Source organism: Chionomys nivalis, chromosome 6 (genome assembly GCF_950005125.1).
Source record: "Chionomys nivalis chromosome 6, mChiNiv1.1, whole genome shotgun sequence".
In the NCBI taxonomy this organism is placed as follows: Eukaryota; Metazoa; Chordata; class Mammalia; order Rodentia; family Cricetidae; genus Chionomys; species Chionomys nivalis.
In genome coordinates this window covers 99441225-99456660 of record NC_080091.1, presented here as the reverse complement: position 1 = coordinate 99456660, position 15436 = coordinate 99441225, and the positions used below count along the sequence as shown (strand labels likewise).

General features: G+C 47.4%; 1 protein-coding gene across 3 annotated transcripts in view; it reads left to right on the top strand.

The window, feature by feature from the left end:
- Positions 1–3674: 3674 nt before the first annotated feature.
- Positions 3675–15436, top strand: part of Pcgf3 (polycomb group ring finger 3) — a 46390-nt gene continuing 34628 nt past the window's right edge. The window contains exons 1-2 of one of the 3 annotated variants that reach the window (XM_057772377.1): positions 3675–3838; positions 15249–15288. The gene's annotated coding sequence lies outside the window, so the exon portion shown is untranslated. Of the gene's footprint in view, positions 3839–11718; positions 11737–12532; positions 12554–15248; positions 15289–15436 lie in introns of those variants that run through there. The other 2 variants (XM_057772379.1, XM_057772378.1) reach the window with 2 other exon arrangements.

The window sequence follows — 15436 nt, the reverse complement described above, 5'->3', positions numbered from 1 at the left end:
AGTCAGAGAGAAGCCTTGTAGCTCTGCCGTAGACAGACATAGGAACTTTAGCCGGTAAGCCATAGCCACATAGCTATACACAGATTAGTAGAAATGGGTTAAATTAATATGTAAGAATTAGCTAATCAGAAGCTTGAGCTAATGGGCCAAACAGTGATTTAATTAATACAGTTTCTGTGGATTATTTTGGGGCTAAGTGACCAGGAACCGACAAGCGGCCTTCTTCCAATATTTGATTATTTTCTGGATTATTATAAGGAGGAGGCATGACCTTCTAGTATGTGGTTATCTTTAGGTATAGTTCATGTTGAAGGGAAGACAAATATCCAGTTGTCACCCACTATTTTAAAAATTCTTCAAGAATCCTGTGATGTGTATTATTGGGTTTTATGCATCCAATTTTTGAATATGCCAGATCTGCTTTGATTAACTGCTTCTGCTCTTCCTGATGATAGTCTGTGGCCATTCTTTTGGCAATAGATGTTGTTATATGGCCTCACAGTGTCTGTTTCCCTGCCCATCTTCTGGTTTTCCTCCCACCCTAGCATCAGGAACATAGGTCAGAAATTGCTTATGGGTACACTACTGAGCCCTCTAATGCTGTTTTTAGGTGTCCTTTGAGAGACTGATTTCTTCCCTAGGGTCAAACTCTCCTTTGTGTCTCTGGCCACCAGTGCCAACTAGATGTGAATGTCACACCCTTTCCCTGTGAGTTTTCACCATGTGCAACACTGTAGTAAATACGTCTGTGCCATTAGGTCATGGTGTTTTATCATAGCAATATCACAGACAAGGCCGAGTTACCAAGCTCTTCAGTCCCCTCCAGGCCTCCTGCCTTTATCAGGCTGGACAGAGCAGTCTTTTTAGATTACCCCACTGCTGAAAGCCATCTGAATGCCCCCAGACCACCAGGACTTCGTGACTAGTGGGAACACAGTGATGCCTGCTTGGTGGACTCCCAGGTTCCTCTCTCCTCTCTCCTTCCCCCATTTCTTCCTAGCTCTAGCAGTTCCGTGAAGGACTAGCAATGCTCAGTTGAGGGCTTTGAAGCACTGTGCAGACCCACAGCTCTTATCTGGGCATATTGGCTTCCCCAAGGCTCACCCAACTATTCCTTCTTTCTCTGGGCCCAAGATATGATTATCTGACATGTCTGTACATTGATGTTTGACTTAATTGCTTTGGTGGAAGGGTCACACAACCCTTTGCATGCTCATGCCCATTTTGCAGTCAGGGCTAGAGCTGTGCCTACATTTCACACGCTTTCAGTCACTGTAGGTGAAACAACCCCACTGGGGCCTTGAGGTGCAGGTGCCTAGTGACACCAAGGAGAGCCACAGAATTTGTGAGTGACAAGGACAGCGTCCAAGGGAGTAGGAACTAGCCAAAAAACGGGATCCAGGATCCAGTATCCAGGATGAGTTTTACTTTTCCTCTGTGCAATTTTCATGCCTAGCATACTCTACTCAGGTGCTATGGGATCCTCTCAGGATAGCTAGGGGCAAGAGATTGCTCCTGAAGGAGAATATAGCAAAGTCGAATACTGCAGGGGTCACGGAGGTGTTAACAGACCTTGGATTTATTCTCAAAATGTTCTGGAGCCCTGGGTCAAGCATTTGTTGGAAAGTAAGGCAAAGCCTGCCAGGGTTAAGAGAGAACTTGCATAAATGTATGGAGTCTTGGGGCTGGAGAGATGGCTCAGCAGTTAAAAGCACTAGCTGTTCTTCCAGAGGATCTGGATTCGATTTCCACATGGGAGCTAACAACTGTCTGTAACTCCAGTCTTAGGGGATCCAATACTCTATTTTGGTCTCCAGGGGAACTGCACACATGTGGTGCACAGACACACATGAAGGAAAACACCCATATACACAAAATAAAAAAATCTTTCAGAACATTTAAAAAAAAATAAGTATGGGCTCAGTTCGTTCTGCTCTCCCAGCAGCCTTACTGGGAGTTTGTAGGTGATGAGGAGACTATCAAAGAGGTTACTCGTCGCAGAGGATGGACCGAACACTCCAGAGAGGCTGGCGAAGACAGAAGTAAGCAGGGAAGTGTTCCCGCCTCTCATCACCAAACTGAGTGCCATAATTTCATGTTTTGTCATTTGCTTGGCTGAACCAGAACACATACAAGTACCTGTGAACTTAGTATAGTACTAAATAAGACAGTTACATGATTTTAGATCTCTTCAAGCCTTCAGGATACCCTAGCCCACTGGTTTATGCTCTGGGTAAAACCTCAGGAATGTTTTGAGCAGGGAACATGTCTCAATTAATGCTTTATAAAAGCCACTATTTTGTGCTGAAAATGGATCAGGGAGCAAGGACGGACACAAGGCGACTAGTTGGAAGCTATTCACTAACTTAGGGATACAGGGTGAGGAAGGTGGGGACCTAAAGTGAGCAACAACCTTCATGAAAGACCAGAGGGTATGTAAAGCTAGAGTTTCCTGAGACATCCCTGATGGCTAGACACAGAAACAAGGTCTGGACCTTGGACCTAGAGCAACATCTGGATATGGTCTTACTTAAGGCATGAAAAGTCCACTTGCAGACAGCCAGTTCTGTGGTCTGTCAAATTAGATGGATTCCTGGGACCTGCGCTCTAATCCCAGGGCTGTTTATGGGCTGCTCAACAGTACCTCGTTTGCTATTTCTAATACCAAGACCATATCCTCCGTTACTCTAGGACTATCTCTCAACTCTCTCCCTCATCAATAACCTCTCTGTGATTGCAAAGAGCAGTCAGGTTTCTGTAGAGCATAGCTGCCTTGTTCCCAGGGAGCCTTCCCCTCTGAGGGACCATCCACGCGACCCCAGTAGGACTCTTAAGTAGACCCTTTCGTCCTCACTGCACACATGCTCTTAGGGGATTCCTTTCAAGGCACGACCTCCCCTCCCCATACCGGCAGGTCCTCCCTGGAACTCCTTCCTTGTCCCATTGCTTGTTTAGCATACCGCTGCCACAACTGCTTTGTTCGCCAAGAACAACCTTCCAGTGGAGTGTGGTAGGTAGCCTTTAATCCCAGCACCCAGGAGGCAGAGGCAGGTGAATCTCTGAGTTCGAGGCCAGCCTAGTCTACAAAGTGAGTTCCAGGACAGCCAAGGCTACATAGATAAACCTTGACTTGAAAAACAAAACAAAACAAAAAACTTTCTTTTCTGTTCTCTCCCAGTTACAGTGACCACTGATCACTACGGACAGTGCACAAATGAATGAGTTGTAGGTTTCAACAGTCTGAAAGTCGAGCAGAAGGGTCTCTCTCTGTGTCCACAGTGTTCGGCGCACCTGGCTGATTCCTAGACAGGACAGGAATGTAAGAAGAAGGCTTGCACGGGATAAAACCTGTTGTCCGGGTGCTCTGGTTTAGTTTCCAACCCAGATAGTAGCCAGTCAGAAGCGTCCTGAAGTCCTGCAGACGGAGTTTCTTCAGGTTGTCGGCTCTGACCACGCCTTCTGACCCACCTCTTCCCCTGCGGCCACGCCCCCGAGCTCCACCCCGCCTGGCTTGTTGCACCAGCTTCCTGAGTCTAGCGCGGCCAGCACGCGCCTGCGCCCTCTGGCCCCGCCTGGACCCCACCCCTGTAGGCCCCGCCTTCCAGAGACCCCGCCCCCTCCGGCTCGCGAGGTGGGAGCTGAGCCGCAGACTGCGCATGCTCTAAGCGCGGCGCCCCCGACTCCTCACTCGGCTGGGTTCGGGCATTTCCGCCTCTTTGTTTTAAACTCCGCACGGCTTTTTTCTCCTCCTCTTGGGGGGGACCCAGAGGGAGCGGCGCCCCCTCCCCCTCCCGGCGAGCCCCCGCGTGCGCCCGCTCGCCCGCCGCCCGAGACGCAGGTCAGTGAGCCCGCCCCGCCCGGCCTGGCCCGCGCGCCCGCTCCTCAGGCCGCGGCCTCGGCCCATGGTCCGCAGAAGGCTGCGAGCCCAGCGCCCTCGGCAAACCCGGGAGGCGGGACCCTAAAAGCCTGCCAGAAGGCCAGGACTTGGGAGGTCTAGACCCTGGGAGGGCAGCACCATGGGCCATTCTGGATCCCTGAACAACCTGGACCCTGAGAGGACAGGAACCGGGACCAGGCAGAACCCTGGGAAGACAAGAGCCAGCACCAGGCTGGACCCTTCCTTGATCAGGCTGGACCAGGGGTGGGCAGAATCGTAGATCAGGGAGAACACCCAGCAAGGCTGGATTCTGAGCAGACTGGACCCCGAGAGAACAGGACCTAGGGAAGACAAGGATCCCTGACGGGCTGGAACAGGCACCAGGCAGGATTCCAGAGAGCAGGACCCCGGAAGAACATGAGTCTGGACCAGGCTGGATCCAGGGAGACCAGAACCTCAGACTAGACAGGACCCAGACCAGGCCAGAAATACTGGTACTGGGCAGATCCCTCATAGAGCTGGGACCTCTGAAGAGGTGGAGACCCGATCCTGGATTGCTCACTGGGGGTGAGGGGAAGAGGGTCAGTACTAGAGACCTGACAAGAGTCTAGGAAAGGTCATTGAGGAAGACTGGATCTCAGGACCCGACAGGACCTAGAAAATGCCAGAATCACTGAGATGGTCCAACTCAAGATAGATCACAGAGGAGGTTAAGACCCTGAGACCACCCCGCGGAGGGCCAGTACTCTAGGGCAAGGCTATAGGAAGGTCAGGACCCAGGGACAAATCAGTTGTAGAGAGCTGGGAAGCCAAGGCTGGCCCAGAAGAATCTGGACTCCTGTGAAGATCCTTTGAGTAGTTTGGGGCCCCGAGGGTAAACTGTGAGGAGGGTTCAGAATATAGACAGGCTTCAGAACAATTGGAACCAAAGGTAGGTCGCTTTAGGGCAAAAGCCTTGGGGCTGAAACGAGGAAGGTCATCAGGAAGTACTGGGATAATAGATGGAACTTCAAGGCAGGGAGCCCTGGGCCTCCAGGCATACAGACCCCAATATCTGCTGTAAAGATCACTAGGCATTGGGGGTCCAGGAGTTTCCCATATCTATCCAGCCCACACCGGACCCTTTCTGTGAAGTGCTTAAGTGTGGGATCCTGGTTATTGGAACCCAAGGATTCAAACCCTGCACTTCCCACAAGTCCCCGAGCGCCCTCAAGGGTGATGAGGGTCTTAGGATAGTTACAAGGCAAAGTTGGAGTTCTTCCTAGCTCCAAGGACTCAGGGTTATCATGACCTGTACTTGCTGCTCCATGTCGTCCTAGCCTCCAAGCTGCCTCCCCTACTCTCCTCAGCTACTACAGGATTGTGCCTTTCCCTAGTCTTGGCTCACTCCCCCTTCTCTTTCCCCAAAAGGTCATGAGGGTGTGTCCAGAGGCACTCCAGTAGATAGGAAGGTGAGGTGAATGGGCAGAGAATTGAGGGGGGCTCTTGCGTTGATGAGCACCCAGCATCCACACTCTGTTTCACCCCCAAAAAGGAAAGCATTAAGAGGGCCTTGGGAAGAGGTTTTGTTTCTCTGAAATCTTCCCAGTCTGCCATGGAGAACACAGTGCTTGTGGAAAAGTGAAATGTGTTTTTGCTGCTGTAAGAGACATTAAGAGGTCATAGTGTGCTGCTCTTGACTAGGGCAAGTACCGAGATGTGCACTGGGAACCTGGTGTGTTTGGGGATGAAATGGCTAGCAGGTTCTGGAGTCGCCTAACTCCCACACAGACCTGGGGTGGTTAACAACGGGTGTGTTCCCCATGGAAGCTCTTTGGTCAGGCAGCACTTTAAAGTGCTGGTTATAGGGTGTCTAAACTCTGGGCTATTTAGATTTCCAAGAAATGCTTGAGCTGGTTGATTCCATCTTTCTTTTTGAGCTGCTTTGCTTTTTGATTCATCAGGAAAAAAAAAAAACAAGTTTAGGTGCCTTAGTACTGGGTGCCAACTGAGTATGGTCCTGAATGACCCAGAGTGGAAAATGTGTTTGCCCAGTGTCCCTGCATTTGGGACCCTTGGACTCAGAGCTTGCTTCTGGTTTGTTCTTTTGTTGTGCCCTTTATAGTAATTGGCTGTATGAACTTTTAAAAAAGAATGATAATTTGTTTAGGTTCGATGATGCTCTTCATCTTCCCATGCTTGGACTTTTAAACATATGTTGCTGTATGATGTATTACCCCAGAATGTAGTGCCCTGAGCCAAAAATTGGTTCCAGCAGAAGGTGGAGAGCCCATGCTTCTGGTCAAGTTTTATAAGCCTGTAGTCAGGGTCCTCGGTCTCCTCTGGGCGTTCCACAGGGAGTATCCCAGTCCAGGCTCCCTCCTACAGTGCCAGCTGGAGACCCAGTTCTTCTCCTGGGGCATCTCAAAGGACAATAGAGAAGAGGCCAGTGACAGAGCAAGGCAGCCTCTAGAAGCTCCACACATGGTGACTCACACCTATAATCCCATCACTTGGGAGCCGAAACAGAAGGATTGCAGTGAGTTTGAGTTTAAGGCAAACCTGAGTTACAGTAGTTAATTCCAGGCCAGTTCAGGCTTATAGTAAGATGCTCTCTCAGAAACAGAAAGAGTTGTGTGTAGAGTGGTGTATTAGAATGAGGCCTCTAAATAACGTATGTCTTATATCACTGTAAAAGTTCAGATGATTTTGATACATATATGTATCCTATTTAAGAGGCGTCTGTTACAAACTGAAAACGTTACCCGTGGTTAACTTACCATTTGGAATGTTCTGGCAAACAGACCCCTGTGAACAGAGTGGGGTGTAGGGAAATAGTGTCTAACCTCTGGGTGAGTGATTTCCAGAATCTTGCCATGCTATTCTGAAATAAATTATAAACCAACCTTCTAGTTTTTCTTAACCATCTTAAACACAAGTGTCTTTCCTGGTACATTGGACCTCATGCACTTTGTTATAAGTGGTTTTTTTCAAACTAGCGTGGAAGATGTGACATTCTGAAAAGGTTGGGTTATTTGTCCCTTTCGGAAATATTATGCTCAGAGATGTCCTGTAGACTGGAGCTCCCTCTCTCCAGCCCAGGTCTTGTGAGTAGGCCTGGAAGGTGGCTCAGGGTACTTACCCAAAGTCACTCTAGATGCTCTTGCCCCTGATGGTCACCTCCCTGTCATTTCTGGACTTTGGGAGGTTCCAACTCTAGTCATGAGGTCATTAACTAGAATTATTGGGGGTTTATTTGTGCTTTAAAACAAGGTTTGTTTGGGTTTGTGTTGTTATTCTTTTTTTTTAATATTTATTTATTATGCATACAATATTCTGTCTGTGTGTATATCTCTTCTGGTGCCAGAAGAGGGCACCAGACCTCATTACAGATGGTTGTGAGCCACCATGCGATTGCCGGGAATTGAACTCAGGACCTTTGGAAGAGCAGGCAATGCTCTTAACCACTGAGCCATCTCTCCAGCCCCTGTGTTGTTATTCTTTAATGGCCAAATTTATTATTTGCTGCCTTGTTTGTTTGATATTCAGAATCGGATTTAAAGTTAAAGATGTAACTTTTCTTTATTTAGAAATACATTGAGGTTGAAGGCCAGCTTCCTGTTGTCTGTTGTTACCCTTACAATCACACCGTTCATATTGCAAGAATGCCGCACATCATGCTTTAAAAACTGAACTGTTGCTTAGTCCTGTCAGTTGATTATCGTTAAATTTAACTGGATATGGTAATATGTGTCTAATCCTTGCTACTCCTTGTGAGACTGAAACAAGAGGATCATTTGAGCTCCGAAGCTGGAGACAAGTCTGGCCAACATAGTGATCAGTCACAGAGATAGATGAGGCCTTTAAAAATAAGAAAACACTCTTCTCTGCCACATACCTCCTTACAGAATTAAATGTACAAAAGCCAAAAGGATAAGGGTGGCATAAGCTTAACCCCCTTGTTGTGGATGACCCACTGATTGAGCAGACTCCCCGAGAGGAGCAACACTTGTTGGAGATGCTGTCTCCCTCGGCCTGTTGTTGGCTGTGTGTTGTATTGAACAGACTCTGCAGTGTTAGTTGAACCTCAAGAATGGAGGTTAACTGGATCTCATTGGTCCTCATGGGGTCCCATGCCTACAGAAGCTTCATGGGTCCTGTGTGGGATTCCTGACGTTTGTGGTACTGTGGGTCTTACTAGAACCTGTGAGTCCTATGTGGCTGTTGTAAGGCCTAATGGAGGCCTCTGGGTCACATGAGGAGTTTGTAGTGACTTTCTCTGTCTCCTGGTTCCACAAACTGTATTAGGTGTTCAACAAACTCTAGCCTAAAGCACATCATAGCCAGTGGCTTTTGTGCTTTGTGCTGAGGGTATGTGTCAGCTTGGTTGCTAAAGTCCTCAGGATATGCTCTACAAACTAGCAATGGGGTCAAAGCATGCATACCATAACTACCCTTACTTCAAGGACTTTTACGTTTTTTTAAAATTTTATGATTATTGTGTGAGTTTATGTTTCTGAGTGCAGAAACCCTGAGCACGTATGCGTGTCAGAAGATAGCTTCTGGGTTCTGTTGTCTCCTGCCGTTTTTAAGTGGGTTCCAGGAATTGAACTTAGGTCCTTAAACTTGGTGGCAAGTACCTTTACTCCCGAGCCATCTCACCAGCCACCACTCGTTTTTGTTTTTTTTTTTTATTAATCTAAGTTCTTACCAGAGCAGACAATAACAAAACTCAAACAAACAAACTTGTGGAACAAAAATGCAAGGACTGTATGATCAGTGGCCGTCTACTGTGGCCCCAATGTTGTTTTCATTCCTCCCCCTTTTTTAGGTTGAAGTTGTAACTCAAAGATGACTGCAGGAGAAATGAACTTTGTGGGAAATTCTGTCCTCAAAGACAGAATACATGCCTTATCAAAAACCCTGAGAGCTCTTCCATCCTTTCTGCGTCAAAGGACTTGGCATGGTGATTGGATCTGAATAAGCCAGAGTCTGCTGTGACCCAGCTGCCAGTGCTGAGAAATAAACTTAGGATGCTCACAAGCCTTCCATTGTAGTATTTTTATATAATTTTTCTAGATTTATCTATTTATTATGTATACAGTATTCTGCCTGAATGTATGCCTGCAGGCCAGAAAAGGGCACCAGATCTCATTACAGATGGCTGTGAGCCACCATGTGGCTGCTGGGAATTGAACTCAGGACCTCTGGAAGAGCAGCCAGTGCTCTTAACCTCTGAGCCATCTCTCCAGCCCCCACTGTAGGGTGTTTTGTGAAGCAGCCTACAGTCCAGGATGGGACCCTCGTGCCCACCTGCAGGACACAGTTTTCTGTTTGATAATATCTTTATCTTTCATTAAACACCACTTTCCTGTTGTATTAAATGCAACTTCAGATGGTATGCCACCTCTTGGAGGAAATGAGCAGGAGGTCCGCTTAAAGCCAACCTGGCTCCCATCCCACAACCTCCTGCAGGGTAGGGGGCTTAGCACGTCCCACAAATAGTTACTTCCAGGATTTTACAGTTGGCCTTGTTGTCAGAGGATGATCTTCTGAACAGATCCCTGGGTTCTGCTGCTAGGTTGATTTCCATCCCAACAGCTCAGGGAAGTCTGGTGCTGTGTTGCTATGCACCATCCTGACACTCCAAGAGGTCTAGCATTAGATTGATGTTTTCTGTCCTCCTGACATCCTCAGAGTGGTAGACTTTGGAATAAGACAGTCCAGGTTGGAATATTTCTGCTTTGTGACACTTATCAGCCACCCATGACCACCTGACTTGTTCCCCTGTTGGCTGGTTTTGGAACACAGCCAAAGACAAGGCATTTTGGTGAGGTCATAGATCTGGACAGGCTTCTGTCTCAGCATCAGTCTTTGGTGACACATTGGAGATTGTGCTTACCCCCAAGGCCACTGGTTGTCCCTGGAGACTGATAGCATAAGCACTTTTGACCGGGTGGAGAACCAGATCATAGAAAGTCACAATTTCAGCACTAATTGAAGGGCACATAACTGTGGGTGCCTGGGAGGGTACAGTGTTCAAGCTCAGCACAAAACTGCTTATTCTGGGAAAGTTCTAATCTGTGTAGGAAACACCCACCTACCAATGGCTGGCAATACCCTATTGATAATGTTCCATTTGTTAACCATGGGAGGACCTCTGTAAGACTCCCACAGATGCCAGGAAATGCTGGAAGAGACTGGAGTGGCAAGGGAGGCAGGCAAGTGGTCTTAGATATGGGAGCTATACCAGTGATGACAGCCGACCGCCACAGAAGGAGTTAGCACAGAAGGAAAGAGATCTGTCAACACTGTTGTGGACAGGTCATAGAGCAGAAAGAGGTCATCTTTGGAATGAGATCGGGAAGACGCTTGTCAACAGCTGAAAGTTTGTAAGTGGCTTATTTGAAAAAGATCTGTTTTTGTTTCGTTTTTTTAATTGTTAAAAACTATTCTTTTAGTTTACTGTATTAGGCCTGGACTGTTTGGGGACCAACTTGAAATCTGATCAGATCCGTGGTGCCTAAGACATAGGTCTATTGGTGTCTCTATCTAGATCGTACCCACAGGAGAATGGGCTTGTGTTACTGATTTTAACGAGGACAACATCATTCTTTTCTCTCCTCTCCTTTCCTCTTTTTTCTTTTCTTTTCGTCAGGGTCTTATGTAACCCATACTGGCCTCAAACTCATATAGCTAAGGATGACTTTGAGCTTCTGATCTTCCTGCCAACATCTCCCAAGTGCTGGGATTACAGACATGTCTCACCATGCCTGACTCTGTATGGTGCTTGGGATTGAATCCAGGGTCTTGTTCATGCTAGGCAGGCAATCACCAACTGAACTACATTCCCAGGACAAGGATGGCATCTTGCCAACTTGATTTAATGGTTGTCCTATCTTCTAGAGCTATGTATGGAACACCTGGGTTGCATGACCAGTAGTTTCTATTACATTACCTAGAACCAGTATTAAGAGAAGTTTTATTTTCTAGTTTTAAAAACATTTTAAAGCTATATTTTTGTTTATTTACTTTGGGTGACCTTTGTGGCCTTGTGAAGACAACTTGTGGAAGTTGGTTCTTTCTTCCCACCATGTGGGTCCCAGGGATTGAACTCGGGTTGTCAGCTTGGCAGCAGGCACTTTTATGTGTAGAACATAATATCTTATGGGCCATATTTCCTGGCTCTAGTTATCATTCATATTTTTGCATATTACAGAACTGGAATAAACTAAGATTCTGTCTAGGTGTTGACTAAAGTTAGGGCATGTGAACCCCATCCTTGGGGAGGCTGCTGGGTGGACCCCAAAGTTAGGCAGTGTGCAGAAGGGGAAGAAGTGTCCTGGGCCCAGGCCTGCCATAACAGGGAATATAATACACAGCTCTTATCCTGCAGTAGATTAAGACAGTAACCAACCTGCTTGCCTGCCTGCATGGTAGTTTCTACCCCACTGCTGTTATAGCTTGCAGTGTTGACATGCATGTTGTTTTTGTGATCACGCAGGTGATGATGTACAGTGTAGCAAGAAACCAAAATAGGTGATTCTTAGAAGGTCTGGAGAGGATCCCAGGCTGGCCATCTGGCCACATGGTATGGTAGGGGTACTGATAAATACTGGTAAAAGTTTGGCATTGTGTGTGTTGCTTTTACCACAGAATGCCAGCCTTTTCCTCAGCGCTGTACACACATGGTACTTGGTACCATGGCCTGCTACTCGTTTTGTGAGTCCCAGTTTAATAATAAAGTTGATCAGCTGAAATCCACTTAATTTGAATTTTTTTGTTTTTTTGGTGAATCTCTTTCCATCATTTAGAGTAGAAGCGGACAGAGTTTCTCTCCAAACACCAAATAGTACTTTGGCGTGGCTGGCCCTTTGACGGTAAGAGCAGCAGCACCTCTCCATCCTGAGGACCTGAGTCTGCTAAGCCCTGGTCCCTGTTATAGTTCTAATATGTTATAGATACGTGTGTCTCAGTTCATAATAGAGCCACATATCGTAATCGTAATCTTGAATTGTAAAGGTAATAAATACCCCTGACCTCCTCCTCAGCATCTGAACATGGCACCACATACTGTGTTGAATGTTAGCATTTCCGTGAGGGTTTGTGGGTGAGTGTGATTTGGTTTCACCCCACCTCGAGGAGTATGTCCGTCATTGGTTTTAAATCGTAAGATACTCTTTTCTTCAGTTTATTGTGTAGAAGGGACTCAAGGCCTTTCTGAGACCCGTGGGCCACCCTTGCTGGCAGTGATGTGTTCTTTGTGGGCAGCTTTCTTCTACATGGAGCCCTGCATGGCTGGGAGCACCCTTTCCTGACTGCCGAGGAACAGCTGCTGTGTGGGGCCCTAGCTGGTGGGCATTCCAGCCACCTCCGACTAGACTTTGTGCGTGGAATTGTAGTTGTTCACATCTGAGTTGTTGAATAATCGTGTTAGTGTCTCCTTCAATGGGGTTAAAAGTATTTCCTTACCATCTTTTAGAATTTCTAAAAGTAATGAGTGGGTGCTTTATAAAATAATTTTTACGTGTCTGTCGGGAGGATCACATGTTAGTCTGCTGTTACTTTTGTCACAAGTGATGTTTCTCCTTGTATTGTTGCCTACCTATATTCCTGGGATACATCTAACTTGGTCCTGGACGACTCTACCCTTATAGAATGACAGATGAGGGTGGCCAGTGCTCTGCTTAGGGTAAGGTAGGTCTGTTAGTTTTCTTCCAAATCTCGCCTTGCTAGAGTTTGATGTGTGGCTAGTAGTTTAAGTGAATTAGTGGGGCTGGAGAAATAGCTTAGTAGTTAAGAGCACTCACTGTCTGCTCTTCCAGAGATTCTGGGTTCAATTTCCAGTACCTACATGGCAGCTCACAACTGTCTGTAGGAGATCCTGCACCCTCACACAGAAATGAATGCAGGCAAAACACCAATGCACATAAAGTTATTTTTAAAAATTAAAATGAGTTAGAGATCTCTTCTTTAACTGTGCATGGTACTGGAATCTGAACTCAGTCCTTGTACAAGATAGACAAATGCATGTTCTGGCCCCAGATACTTTTACGCCTGAAAGGATGATTTGCTCTCAGTAGAATCACAGACCCAGAGTTTTATTTTATTTTATCTATTTTTATCTTTTGGGTTTTTGAAACCAGGTTTCTCCGTGTAGACCTGATTGCCCTGGAACTCGCTTTATAGACCAGGTTGATCTTGAATTCAGAGATCCACCTGCCTTTGCCTCCCAAATGCTGGGATTAAAGGTGTGTTTCACCTCTGACCAGCGACCCACGAAAAGAATTTTGTGACTACTCATTCAGCTCTTAGAATAGAGACTATTTTGAGTTTCCTTCACTTCTCTCAATCCAGGTTTTTACTGCCACCACCTCCCCCTGCTGGGAATTTATCCATTTCACACAAATGCCTGCTGTGTGGTGGTGGTGCCCACCTTTAATCCCAGCACTGGGGGTGGGGGGCAGAGGCAGGCGGGTCTCTGGAGTTCAAGGTCAGCCTGGTCAGCAAGAGCTAGTTCCTGGACAGCCTCTAAAGCTACCGAGAAACCCTGTCTCAAAACAAACAAACAAAAACCACGTAAGCCAGGAGTGGTGGTACACACCTTTAATAATCCCAGCACTGGAGTTAAGTACAATTAGAAAGCTGTGTTTTAGTGGTTTATTCTTATAAGGCCAACACTTGAGAGACTGAAGCAAGAGAATCACTGTAACTTTGAGGGCAGCCTGGGGTCTGTAGGGAACTTTAGGCCCCCAAGGCTACACAGTGGAACCCTAATGCCACACCAGCCAAGGCTACACAGTGGAGCCCAATGCCACACCAGCCAAGGCTACACAGTGGAGCCCAATGCCACACCAGCCAAGGCTACACAGTGGAGCCCAATGCCACACCAGCCAAGGCTACACAGTGGAGCCCAATGCCACACCAGCCAAGGCTACACAGTGGAGCCCAATGCCACACCAGCCAAGGCTACACAGTGGAGCCCAATGCCACACCAGCCAAGGCTACACAGTGGAGCCCAATGCCACACCAGCCAAGGCTACACAGTGGAGCCCAATGCCACACCAGCCAAGGCTACACAGTGGAGCCCAATGCCACACCAGCCAAGGCTACACAGTGGAGCCCAATGCCACACCAGCCAAGGCTACACAGTGGACCCTAATGCCACACTCTGGGTCTTTTGTTACAGGAGCTGCCAAGTTTCAAGGGACAGCAATTTTATATGGTCAGTGACCTCCATACTAGGCAGGGGCTGGTTTAAGACAGGCCTGGCCTTGAGCTGGCTCCGCCTCTTCTCAGTGCTTCCTCCCTTGATTTACCTGACGGACACACTCGCTCTTATTCCTGAGGCTGGAGAGAAGGCCTAGTGGCTAAGAATGTATACTTGTTCTCCCTGAGGACCCATGTTCCCTGCTTAGTACACATAACAAGCAGTTCATAACAGCCTGTAAGTTCAGCTTCAGGGGATCCAATTCCCTCTTCTGGCCTCTGCAAGACACCCGTACACACATTACATACATTCCCGCAGGCAGACAGACTGACATAAACACACACAGAGAGACACACGCACACGCTTGCATGTACACATAAATAAAAGCTTTAAAAATGCAAAGTTCTGGAAAATTTTTAGAGGTGAAGTTATCTGAGTTGGGCTTAAGAGTAAGTTCGTTCCAGGACATGTTAGAGTACACCGTCTCCAGGTTCTATGTAATCAGTCCTTAAACTACCAATACCTGGAGCTCTGGGACTGTTCCAGTGAAGATTTCAGGCCCCTTTCCAAGCCCTTCACCAGCAATGTCTGTTCCTACATGGAAATTCACAGCCAGGCTCCCAGGAGCCTTCAAAGCACCTCAGTCACGAAGCAGACTGCCTGCAGATTCTTGGGAGGCCTCAGACTACCAGAATTTCTCTAGCTGCTCATCTCCTCATCCTGGTATGAATACCTGGCTCACTGGCCGCAGCCCACTGAACCTACCCATGGTACGATGCCCACATGGGCCCAGGGCACATTCAGTGAGTGGGTGACAATGACTTAGTCTGGGTGTGAGTATGTGAGAATCGCAGGCTTCAAGGGAAGTGAACAACAAAGTGCTGCTCATTGCCCTCCTGCAGTTTCTCAGGTCACCCCCGAAGTCCACTGTCACATGGAGCTTCCACAGATACCCTGCCTCTTGGGCCCCAAAGCAAGTAGTGTATATCTGCTCTGGATTGGGCACGGCTCAGGAACTCTGGGAGGTGACCCCTCACAGCAGAGCCACCTTCTTTACCATCATTCTCACTTAAAGCAAGTAGGTGAGCAGACATGTTTAAGGAAATGGTACTTGAGATTGCTAGAGGGTAGAGGGCGAGAGAAGATCCTCCCATGGTGACACCCGTCTCTGCTTCTCCACAGACTTCACGATGTAGCCCCGATTCCAGACTATCGTTCACAGGTAAGCACAGCTGAAGCTGATTTTCCTTTCTGACGGTCTATGGCTCAATATGGTGACCACCTCATATTTCCTTGAAGTTTGGTCTCTAGCAATGTCTCTAGAGTTGTTTGTGGTTCTTGATTGTCTCCCAGTATTTCCAGTGTGCCCT